Source organism: Triticum aestivum, chromosome 2A, assembly GCF_018294505.1.
Source record: "Triticum aestivum cultivar Chinese Spring chromosome 2A, IWGSC CS RefSeq v2.1, whole genome shotgun sequence".
In the NCBI taxonomy this organism is placed as follows: Eukaryota; Viridiplantae; Streptophyta; class Magnoliopsida; order Poales; family Poaceae; genus Triticum; species Triticum aestivum.
In genome coordinates, this window is record NC_057797.1 from 763,148,086 (window position 1) to 763,159,827 (window position 11,742).

Consider the following 11,742-nt stretch of genomic DNA (forward strand, 5'->3'; position numbering starts at 1 on the left):
GGCAATACCCAACGTATTTATGGTAATCAATCATAATTAATCCACGTATAGTAATAAATCAATCCAGGTATGGTAAGGTCATAACTCAGGAAATTTTGAATATGGTAATTATATGGTAATAAATTTAAATTACCCCAAAGGCTATCAATCCAGGTATGGTAAGGCCATAACTCGGGAAATATCGAATATGGTAATAAATTTAAATTACCATCAGGTATGGTAAGGCTATCGATCCAGGTATGGCACGCCCTCACCTGATCACCTATCACAATCTCCAGCCCCATGCACGCACCAAAGAACCCATCCGGCACCAAACGCAGCTCCTCTCGATCCCCTCGAGTAAACGCCGCCACCGTCGTGCGATCTTCCTGACACAGACGCCGTCGCCGCCTCCTTCCCACCTACGGCGTCCCCCACGTCCATGGTGACGGCGCTCGCGTCCTACACTGACCCTCCGCCTCATATAGGTTGGTCGTTGATGGAGTGGGATGTGCCGCTGCGGTTTGGGGAGGCGCAATCACGATCTGGTTGGGATCTCAGTGTGGACTCGTTCTCTGCGATGAAGGATGGCGCTGCCTCCCTGGCAAATGGGATCGGAGGAAGGGGCTTTACGTCGTGAATATCGCCGAGGCAGCGGCCGAAGGCGTGCCCGATGGTGAGCACGGGTGTTCGTCCCATGAAATAGGCGGCAACGGAGGGCGGATCTGAGGCCACCCCAATCGCCGGTGGCCCTTCCTCCCATCGCTCATCGCCTCCATTCTCTCTCTCCTCTAAATTTTTGTCGCCCCTGCCTGATTCTGGCCGATGCCATCCGGCTCTCGCATCGACCACCACCAGCACGGCTGCGGACGAGGCGCAACCGCAGGCGCCGCCGCCGCCGCCATCCTCATCCACCTCCTCCACCATCCTTCCTAGCCGTCGTCGGGGGCACCCGCCATCTGCGCTCTAGCCCACCCGCTCCCTCCTATCCCCTCCCCTGCCTGCCAGCCCCGTGATCCATCGCACAGATGGCAGGTACTACAGCGACCTCCTCCCCAGCGGATCCGACCTCCTCCGATGGAGATCCATCCTGGGCACCGCCTTATTCTCATGCGTGCACGTCTATATCAACGTCTCATTCCACCTCACCTGAGCCTTTACCTTCCCACCTCTGCTTCAGATCCACATCACTTTGCAAGGTATGTGCTTGATTGTTCCGAACTGGATCGATGGATTGTGCAAGGTACTTTGGGTGCCGTCATTGACGGTAATTGTCACGCCATGCTACCATCGGAGGGGTCCCTCATCGATCATTAGGGTCTTCCGAACTGCACGAGCTCCATTGAGAAGGATGTTTTTAATTCTGGTTTTGCCTACATGCTTTCTTTGCCCATATCTACTTAGCTAATGTTTTTTTATAGATAGTAGCTGCTGAAGTGGTGATCAAAGTTGTTCACTATAAGGAAACAACCATGACAACAAAAGTGTATATTCCCTGACCTTTGACCTGAAGTACTTTTTCATTAGAACTTGCAACAGCCAGGCATTGAAATTAGCAACAGCTTCGTACGTACTGAGCTAATTTGCAGCAACACGTACTGAACTAAGTTAGGTTATGCTCATCGTTCCAACATGCTTAGTGATAACCACCTAGCAAGCTGATCAAACATGAAAAAATTGAAGTGCTACTGCTAATCATACTATTCTGAATGTGAAAATATATTTAATTGGCTCTTCTCTAATTGTACACTTGCATAAATCTCAGATCTTGCAAATTACAGTATAACCATAAAAGTCATGCTTTGACTCCTATAGGGCCTTTTGCACTTTAATATGACTAATAATTTGCCTTAATATCACAGATTGTATTACTACCTTTCTAAGTGAATGACATTCAAGAAGGTCATTAAATAAAACCAAGAAATCCTTCTGGTATTGGAGTGTAGGAAAGTTGAGACTATAAAACCAAAAGGTTATATTTACGTTTATTAGAGAAGGTTCTTTACTTTTTATAGGAAAACACAAAATGTTGCGATGCAGAGTCTAGGTGGTGGGCCTCCTTGATCCACTTAGTGGATGAGGGCGACTCCGGTCCTGGCACCCATAGTGCCAGTGATCCAAAAATCATAGGGCCTAGATATAGCTCTAGCAGACGTATGCAGCTTGCGCATCGAGCTTGGTCGTCTCGAGCATGGAGATAGGCGAGTTGTAGACAAGAGCTGGTGGGCAGCAAGAAAACGCATGCACACCAAAGAACAAATCTGAGTCACATGCCTACTTCTATTGGTTTCTACAAAGAGCGACTAGCTTAGATCTTAGACCAGTCGGTCACTGTCGAGGTCGCCAAGGTGATCTTACAGCACCGCCGTGGTGATTTCTCATGATTTTATGTAGGCAAGCCGCAAGCGGTGGTGGTGATTGGCTGGGTGGTGTCGCTGCCTTGGGAAGAGACGAAGTGATGGTAAAAGTAAGTAGGATCCGATGATTCTTCTGTGGGGATAGCCAAAGTCAAGATGTCGACTACAGACTCGTCGTAGACTTGCAGTGAACCTGGATGCGGCGAGCCTGATTTGTGGATCGATGGCGGGTCTTGACTTTGTTAGGCTGGGATTGGATGGTTGCGGAGGGTGGTGTGCTTGGTTGGGTTCCCATGGAAGAATGTGGCCTCCTCGTGGATCTGGTCATGCCCATCCTAGAGAACATTGTGTCCCTAGCTCCCTCGAGGAGCAAGGACAGTGCAAGCGGCAGCAGGGGGTAGGGGTAGATGTGGGGAGGGATGTCGGCGGCTGCTCGAGGTCATCATGATGAAACCCTTGACGTCCCATCTTCATCAATGGAAGTGGAAAAGCACGAAGTCGAGATTGGATAGGAGTTTGAGTTTTTTTTGGCACCGATCGGTTCCCCACTTTAGAGATGTATTTTTTTGCATGCGAGCAAACAGCGCGTTGATTCTAAAAGGGATAGGCACTTTTCAACAGAAGTGCATGACGGACCAAAAATATGACCTCATTTTATTCGTTTGATAGATATCGTATTATTCGTTGTTGTTCGTTCGGTGAAATTTCTTAATATTTGATTGTTGTGTTTCTAATTAGAGCATCCCATAATCACCCAATATAAAGGGATGATAAATGAAAGATACTGATTATAAATTTTGAAGAGCCCGTGGCAACGCACGGGCGTTATACTAGTTAACGTAATGAACCAGGTGGACGATCATGATTAGAGATTGACAGGTGGACGGGCCGACCCCCTGAAATTCAGGAGGGTGGGGGTGTGTGTGTGTGTGTGGGGGGGGGGTGGGAGTGGTTTTATTGTTAGGAAGTGTATGTACCTCTGCGTAGATATATAATTTTCGAGCCAATACAGGTCGTACGAGCCATACGACCTCTGTTTTTAGAACATTGTTGTCCATAAATTTCTTAGGAGCAGGCTGGACATACATGCTTAATTGTTGATTGGGACTTATTATCTCTGTCTCTTATTTCTGATTCACAAATAGTCAAGCACATATCTGTATTTTTTGTTAATGATTTAGGTGGATCTTTTTAAGTTACTCATCACTATTATTAGTTATAAGCAGCTCCGATTTTGTACAATGTAAATATGATTTAGATCATTCATATTAATGTACTTGTTATATTGACCCAGATGGACTTGGATCAGCAAAGATATTATTATCTCACCATGTTGTGGCGGAGAACTCTGTCTGTCATTGTTCTTCTCTTGGCTCTTTGGTATAGAAACAAAGATGGTAGAAAATTTAGAAGTGGAGGAAGAAAGTATGGTCCACTAGTTGAGAGAGACATCTACAGGACTAATGTCCTGGTTAGGCTAATTGACACATCCGATGCAATATGTATCAAGCAACCGCGGATGTCTCGAGATGTGTTTTACAAGCTATGCATTAGGCTCAGGCAGAAAAAGTTGTTAATTGATACACTACATGTTTCAGTAGAGGAACAAGTAGCAATGTTCCTATACATGATCGGTCAGCATCACACAAATTCATCCATTGGATTTTGGTTCTGGCGATCTAGTGAAACAGTGAGCAGATATTTCAATATTGTTCTTCGTGCGATGGGGGAGTTAGCTCGTGATCTCAGACAATATATGAGCTACTTAATGTATGAGTTTAATTATGTCATTCTGAAGTTCTGGAAATGCAGAGTTTGTGTGCGTATGTGTGTTGGTTAATTCAAAATTTTATTTTTTTTGTAGCATGTGATATGTGATTGCTTGTTTACACACAAGTGTTCTTTTATTGGCTGGCATGCAATTTTCAAATTTTTAAACCAAACCAAACACATGCCAGTCAAATGTGCCAAATATTTGGCTTCAAACCAAATGACATCCAATGGTTTTGCCAAAAAATTGGCAAGTACTAATGGCTACAATCCAAACAGCCATGACTTGCCAATTTTTTGGTCATGCCCTGGAATTGGTGATGCCAATTATTTGGTAGGGCAAGATTGGGCTCAATCCAAACAGCCCCTAAGAAACACAAATTGGGGCCTCCTAGGATCGCAATTCCTAACACTTCAGGCGCTAAATGGTAACCTCTATGTCTCGCTTGTAACGAGACGTAGGAAAGGCTCAGTACAAGCTGATGTCCAGCCCTCCCAGTAGAGGCCTTTCTTCTTTTTTTTTCATTTTTACTTGGATTTCAAAATATACGAAATATATAATTATAAAAATTACTTTACATACATAATTGAAAAATGTCAATCATCTATGTATAAAAATACATTCCTAATGTATACGAAAAAATGTAGAATATGTATGAAACAATTCGACATCAAAACATATATGTTTGAGAAATATTAATCTTGTATTTGAAAAACTGTTCAACGTGTAAAGGTTTCATGTATTTAAATAAAAGGTTAAATGTGTATAAAATATATCTCTGTTCGATACAAAAGGAGAAAGAAAAACTGATAGAAACCAAGGAGAGAAGCAAAGTAAACAAAGAAACCAAAGTAAATGGAACAAAGGAAACGAAATAGAAAATTAAATCAAAACACAACCGAAAACAATACAAAGGAATGTAAAAATAGTGAAATTCTAGAAAGAAACAAAGAAAAAACAAAGAATAGCGATGAAAACCAAAAAAATAAACAAAGGAAAATGAAGAATACCGATGAAAGCCAAAAAATAAACAAAGAAAAAATTAAAACCTAGTGAAAGCCGAGAAAGAAATAAAGAAAAATGAAGAAGCACAAATAGGAAAGAAACAACTAGTGAAAACAGAAAAGAAACGAAAAAGTAATGAAAAAGCAAAGAAAAAAAAGAAAACCAGTGAAGAAACAATAAAAGAAAGCAGAAATAAAAAACCAAAGAACCTAGAAGAAATGAGTGAGCGAACATCGAGCGAGCGTCTCGGTCGATAAAACTGCGAAAAAACCCGACAAATGGGGTGGCCCAGTAGTTGTAGAGAGAGGAAACCCCTTCACGACAAGCGTACGATTCGTCTCACTATAAGCGAGGTATAGTTCTCCCGCTGACTGGAGCTGCGAGCGTTCACACGCTTCTCCCTTGCTTGTTCAAGCCGCTTGAGTTGCTCGGTCTTCCCTTGCTTTTCCGAGTTGCTCGGTGTTCCCTTTGCGCAGTTTACTTGTTGAATGGTTCCGTTGACCGCCGGACTGTTGACTGGGAGATGTGTATATCGGGCCTGAAGGAAATATGTCCTAAAGGCAATAATAAAGTTGTTATTTATATTTCCTTATATCATGATAAATGTTTATTATTCATGCTATAATTGTATTAACCGGAAACTTAGTACATGTGTGAATACATAGACAAACAGAGTGTCACTAGTATGCCTCTACTTGACTAGCTCGTTGAATCAAAGTTAGTTAAGTTTCCTAGTCATAGACATGAATTGCCATTTGATTAATGGAATCACATCATTAGAGAATGATGTGATTGACTTGACCCATTCCGTTAGCTTAGCACTTGATCGTTTAGTATGTTGCTATTGCTTTCTTCATGACTTATATGTTCCTATGACTATGAGATTATGCAACTCCCGAATACCGGAGGAACACCTTGTGTGCTATCAAACGTCACAACGTAACTGGGTGATTATAAAGATGCTCTACAGGTGTCTCCGAAGGTGTTTGTTGGGTTGGCATAGATCGAGATTAGGATTTGTCACTCCGAGTATCGGAGAGGTATCTCTGGGCCCTCTCGGTAATGCACATCACTATAAGCCTTGCAAGCAATGTAACTAATGAATTAGTTACGGGATGATGCATTACGGAACGAGTAAAGAGACTTGCCGGTAACGAGATTGAACTATGTATTGAGATACCGACGATTGAATCTCGTGCAAGTAACATACCGATGATAAAGGGAACAACGTATGTTGTTATGCGGTTTGACCGATAAAGATCTTCATATAATATGTAGGAGCCAATATGAGCATCCAGGTTCTGCTGTTGGTTATTGACCGGAGATAAGTCTCGGTCATGTCTACATAGTTCTCAAACCCGTAGGGTCCGCACGCTTAACGTTCGGTGACGATCGGTATTATTAGTTTATGTGTTTTGAAGTACCGAAGGTTGTTTAGAGTGCCGGATGAGATCAGGGACATGACGAGGAGTCTCGAAATGTTCGAGACGTAAAGATCAATATATTGGAAGGCTATATTCGGATATCGGAAAGGTTCTGAGTGGTTTGGGTATTTATCGGAGTACCCGAGAGTTACGGGAATTTACCGGGGAGTATATGGGCCTTATTGGGCTTTAGGGGAGAGAGAGAGAGGGGCTGCCTAGGGCAGGCCGCGCGCCCCCCAAGGCCTAGTCTGAATTGAACTAGAGGGAGGGGTGGTGCCCCCTGCTTCCTTCTCTTCTCTCTTCCCCTTCCTTCTCTCCTACTCCTACTACTTGGAAGGGGGGAATCCTACTCCCGGTGGGAGTAGGACTCCCCAGGGCGCGCCATAGTAGAGGGCCGGCCCTCCCCCTCCCCCACTCCTTTATATACGGGGGAGGGGGCACCCCATAGACACACAAGTTGATCATTGATCTCTTAGCCATGTGCGGTGCCCCCTCCACCATAATCCACCTTGGTCATATCGTCGTAGTGCTTAGGCGAAGCCCTGCGCCGGTAGCTTCATCGTCACCGTCATCATGCCGTCGTGCTGACGAAGCTCTACTCGATCGTGAGTTCGTGGGACATCATCGAGCTGAACGTGTGCAGATCGCGGAGGTGCCATACGTTCGTTACTAGGATCGATCGATCGTGAAGACGTACGACTACATCAACCACATTGTCATAATGCTTACGCTTATGGTCTACGAGGGTACGTAGACAACCCTCTCCCCTCTCATTGCTATGCATCACCATGATCTTGCGTATGCGTAGGGAAATTTTTGAAATTACTACGTTCCCCAACAGTGGCATCCGAGCCAAGTTTATGCGTAGATGTTATATGCACGAGTAGAACACAAGTGAGTTGTGGGAGATAGTAGTCATACTGCTTACCAGCATGTCGTCATACTTTGATTCGGCGGTATTGTTGGACAAAGCGGCCCGGACCGACATTACGCGTGCGCTTACGCGAGACTGGTTCTACCGACGTGCTTCGCACATAGGTGGCCGGCGGGTATCAGTTTCTCCAACTTTAGTTGAATCGAGTGTGGCTACGCCCGGTCCTTGTTGAAGGCTAAAACAGCACATACTTGACGAAATATCGTTGTGGTTTTGATGCGTAGGTAAGAATGGTTCTTCCTGCTACCTCTTGAGAATGCGTTGGTTTTCCCTTGAACAGGAAAGGGTGATGCAGCAAAGTAGCGTAAGTATTTCCCTCAGTTTTTGAGAACCAAGATATCAATCCAGTAGGAGGCCACACGCAAGTCCCACATACCTACACAAACAAATAAGAACCTTGCAACCAACGCGATAAAGGGGTTGTCAATCCCTTCACGGCCACTTGCAAAAGTGAGATCTGATAGAGATGATAATATTTTTTGGTATTTTTATGATAAAGATTGAAAGTAAATATTGCAAAGTAAAAATAGATTGGAAATTTATATGATGGAAAATAGACCCGGGAGCCATAGGTTTCACTAGTGGCTTCTCTCAAGATAGCATAAGTATTACGGTGGGTGAACAAATTACTGTCGAGCAATTGATAGAAAAATGCATAATTACGAGAATATCTAGGCATGATCATGTATATAGGCATCACGTCAGCGACAAGTAGACCGACTCCTGCCTGTATCTACTACTATTACTCCACACATCGACCGCTATCCAGCATGCATCTAGAGTATTAAGTTCATAAGAACAGAGTAACGCATTAAGCAAGATGACATGATGTAGAGGGATAAACTCAAGCAATATGATATAAACCCCATCTTTTTATCCTCGATGGCAACAATACAATACATGTCGTTTCCCCTACTGTCACTGGGATCGAGCACCGCAAGATTGAACCCAAAGCTAAGCACTTCTCCTATTACAAGAAAGATCAATCTAGTAGGCCAAACCAAACTGATAATTCGAAGAGACTTGCAAAGATAACCAATCATACATAAAAGAATTCAGAGGAGATTCAAATATTGTTCATAGATAATCTTGATCATAAGCTCATAATTCATCGAATCTTGACAAACACACCGCAAAAAGACTTACATCGAATAGATCTCCAAGAAGATCGAGGAGAACTTTGTATTGAGATCCAAAGAGAGAGAAGAAGCCATCTAGCTAATAACTATGGACCCGGAGGTCTGTGGTAAACTACTCACACATCACCGTAGAGGCTTTGGAGTTGATGTAGAAGCCCTCCGTGATCGACTCCCCCTCCGGCGGAGCGCTAGAAAAGGCCCCAAGATGGGATCTCACGGGTACAGAAGGTTGCGGCGGTGGAAATAGGGTTTCGTGGTGCTCCTGGATGTTTACGGGGTATATGGGTATATATAAGAGGAAGAAGTAGGTCGATGGAGCTGCGAGGGGCCCACGAGGGTGGAGAGCACGCCCAGGGGGTAGGCGTGCCCCCTGCCTCGTGGCCTCCTTGCTGATTTCTTGACGTCCACTCCAGGTTCTCTGGATCACGTTTGTTCCAAAAATCACGCTCCTGAAGGTTTGATTCCGTTTGGAATCCGTTTGATATTCCTTTTCTGCGAAACACTAAAATAGGCAAAAAAACAGCAATTTGCACTGGGCCTTGGGTTAATAGGTTAGCCCTAAAATAATATAAAAGTGTATAGTAAAGCCCATTAAACATCCAAAACGGACAATATAATAGCATGGAACAATCAAAAATTGTAGATACGTTGGAGACGTATCAAGCATCCCCAAGTTTAATTCCTGCCCGTCCTCGAGTAGGTAAATGATAAAAAACAGAATTTTTGATGTGGAATGCTACCTAGCATATTTTTCAATGTAATTTTCTTTATTGTGGCATGAATGTTCAGATCCGAAAGATTCAAGACAAAATTTTATTATTGACATAAAAATAATAATACTTCAAGCATATTAACTAAGAAATCGTGTCTTCTCAAAATATCATGGCCAAAGAAAGCTATCCTTACAAAATCATATAGTCTGGCTATGCTCTATCTTCATCACAAAAAATATTTAAATCATGCACAACCCCGATGACAAGCCAAGCAATTGTTTCATACTCTAGTAATCTCAAACTTTTTCCAACTTTCACGCAATACATGAGCGTGAGCCATGGATATAACACTATGGGTGGAATAGAATATGATGATGGGGGTTGTGGAGAAGACAAAAAGGAGAAGATAGTCTCACATCAACTAGGCATATCAATGGGCTATGGAGATACCCGTCAATAGATATCAATGTGAGTGAGTAGGGATTGCCATGCAATGGATGCACTAGAGCTATAAGTGTATGAAAGCTCAACAAGAAACTAAGTGGGTGTGCATCCAACTTGCTTACTCACGAAGACCTAGGACAATTTGAGGAAGCCCATCATTGGAATATACAAGCCAGGTTCTATAATGTAAAATTCCCACTAGTATATGAAAATAACAACATAGGAGACTCCATATCATAAAGATCATGGTGCTACTTTGAAGCACAAGTGTGGTAAAAGGATAATAGCATTGTTCCTTCTCTCTTTTTCTATCATTTTTTATTTGGGCCTTTCTCTTTTTTATGGCCTCTTTTTTTTCTTTCCCTTTTTTTTAATTTTTCGTCCGGAGTCTCGTCCCGACTTGTGGGGGAATCATAGTCTCCATCATACTTTCCTCACTGGAACAATGCCCTAATAATGATGATCATCACACTTTATTTACTTTCAACTCAAGAATTACAACTCGATACTTAGAACAAAATATGACTCTATGTGAATGCCTCCAACAGTGTACCGGGATGTGCAATGACTCAAGAGTGACATGTATGAAAGAATTATGAAGGGGGCTTTGCCACAAATACGAGGTCAACTACATGATTATGCAAGGCAATATGACAATGATGAAGCGTGTCATAATAAACGGAACGGTGGAAAGTTGCATGGCAATATATCTCGGAATGGCTATGGAAATGCCATAATAGGTAGGTATGGTGGCTGTTTTGAGGAAGGTATAAGGTGGGTGTATGATACCGGCGAAAGGTGCGCGTTATTAGAAAGGCTAGCAATGGTGGAAGGGTGAGAGTGCGTATAATCCATGGACTCAACATTAGTCATAAAGAACTCACATACTTATTGCAAAAATCTACAAGTCATCAAAAACCAAGCATTACGCGCATGCTCCTAGGGGGATACATTGGTAGGAAAATACCATCGCTCGTCCCCGACCGCCACTCATAAGGAAGACAATCAAAAAATAAATCATGCTCCGACTTCATCACACAACGGTTCACCATACGTGCATGCTACGGGAATCACAAACTTTTAACACAAGTATTCCTCAAATCCACAACTACTCAACTAGCATGACTCTCATATTACCACCTTCATATCTCAAGACAATCATCAAGTATCAAACTTCTCATAGTATTCAATGCACTTATATGAAAGTTTTTATTATATCCATCTTGGATGCCTATCATATTATGACTAATTTTATAACCAAGGCAAATTACCATGCTGTTCTATAAGACTCTCAAAATAATATAAGTGAAGCATGAGAGATCAATAATTTCTATAAAATAAAACCACCACCGTGCTCTAAAAGATATAAGTGAAGCACATAGAGCAAAATTATCTAGCTCAAAAGATATATGTGAAGCACATAGAGTATTCTAATAAATTCCGAATCATGTGTGTCTCTCCCAAAAGGTGTGTACATAAAGGATGATTGTGGTAAACTAAAAAGCAAGGACTCAAATCATACAAGACGCTCCAAGCAAAACACATATCATGTGGTGAATAAAAATATAGCTCCAAGTAAAGTTACCGATGGACGAAGACGAAAGAGGGGATGCCTTTCGGGGCATCCCCAAGCTTAGGCTTTTAGGTTGTCCTTGGATTTTACCTTGGGGTTCCTTGGGCATCCCCAAGCTTAGGCTCTTGCCACTCCTTGTTCCATGATCCATCAAATCTTTACCCAAAACTTAAAAACTTCACAACACAAAACTCAACAGAAAAATCTCATGAGCTCCGTTAGTATAAGAAAACAAATCACCACTTCAAGGTACTGTAATGAACTTATTATTTATTTGTATTGGTGTTAAACCTACTGTATTCCAACTTCTCTATGGTTCATAACCTACGATACTAGCCATAGATTCATCAAAATAAGCAAACAACACACGAAAAACAGAATCTATCAAAAACAAAACATTCTG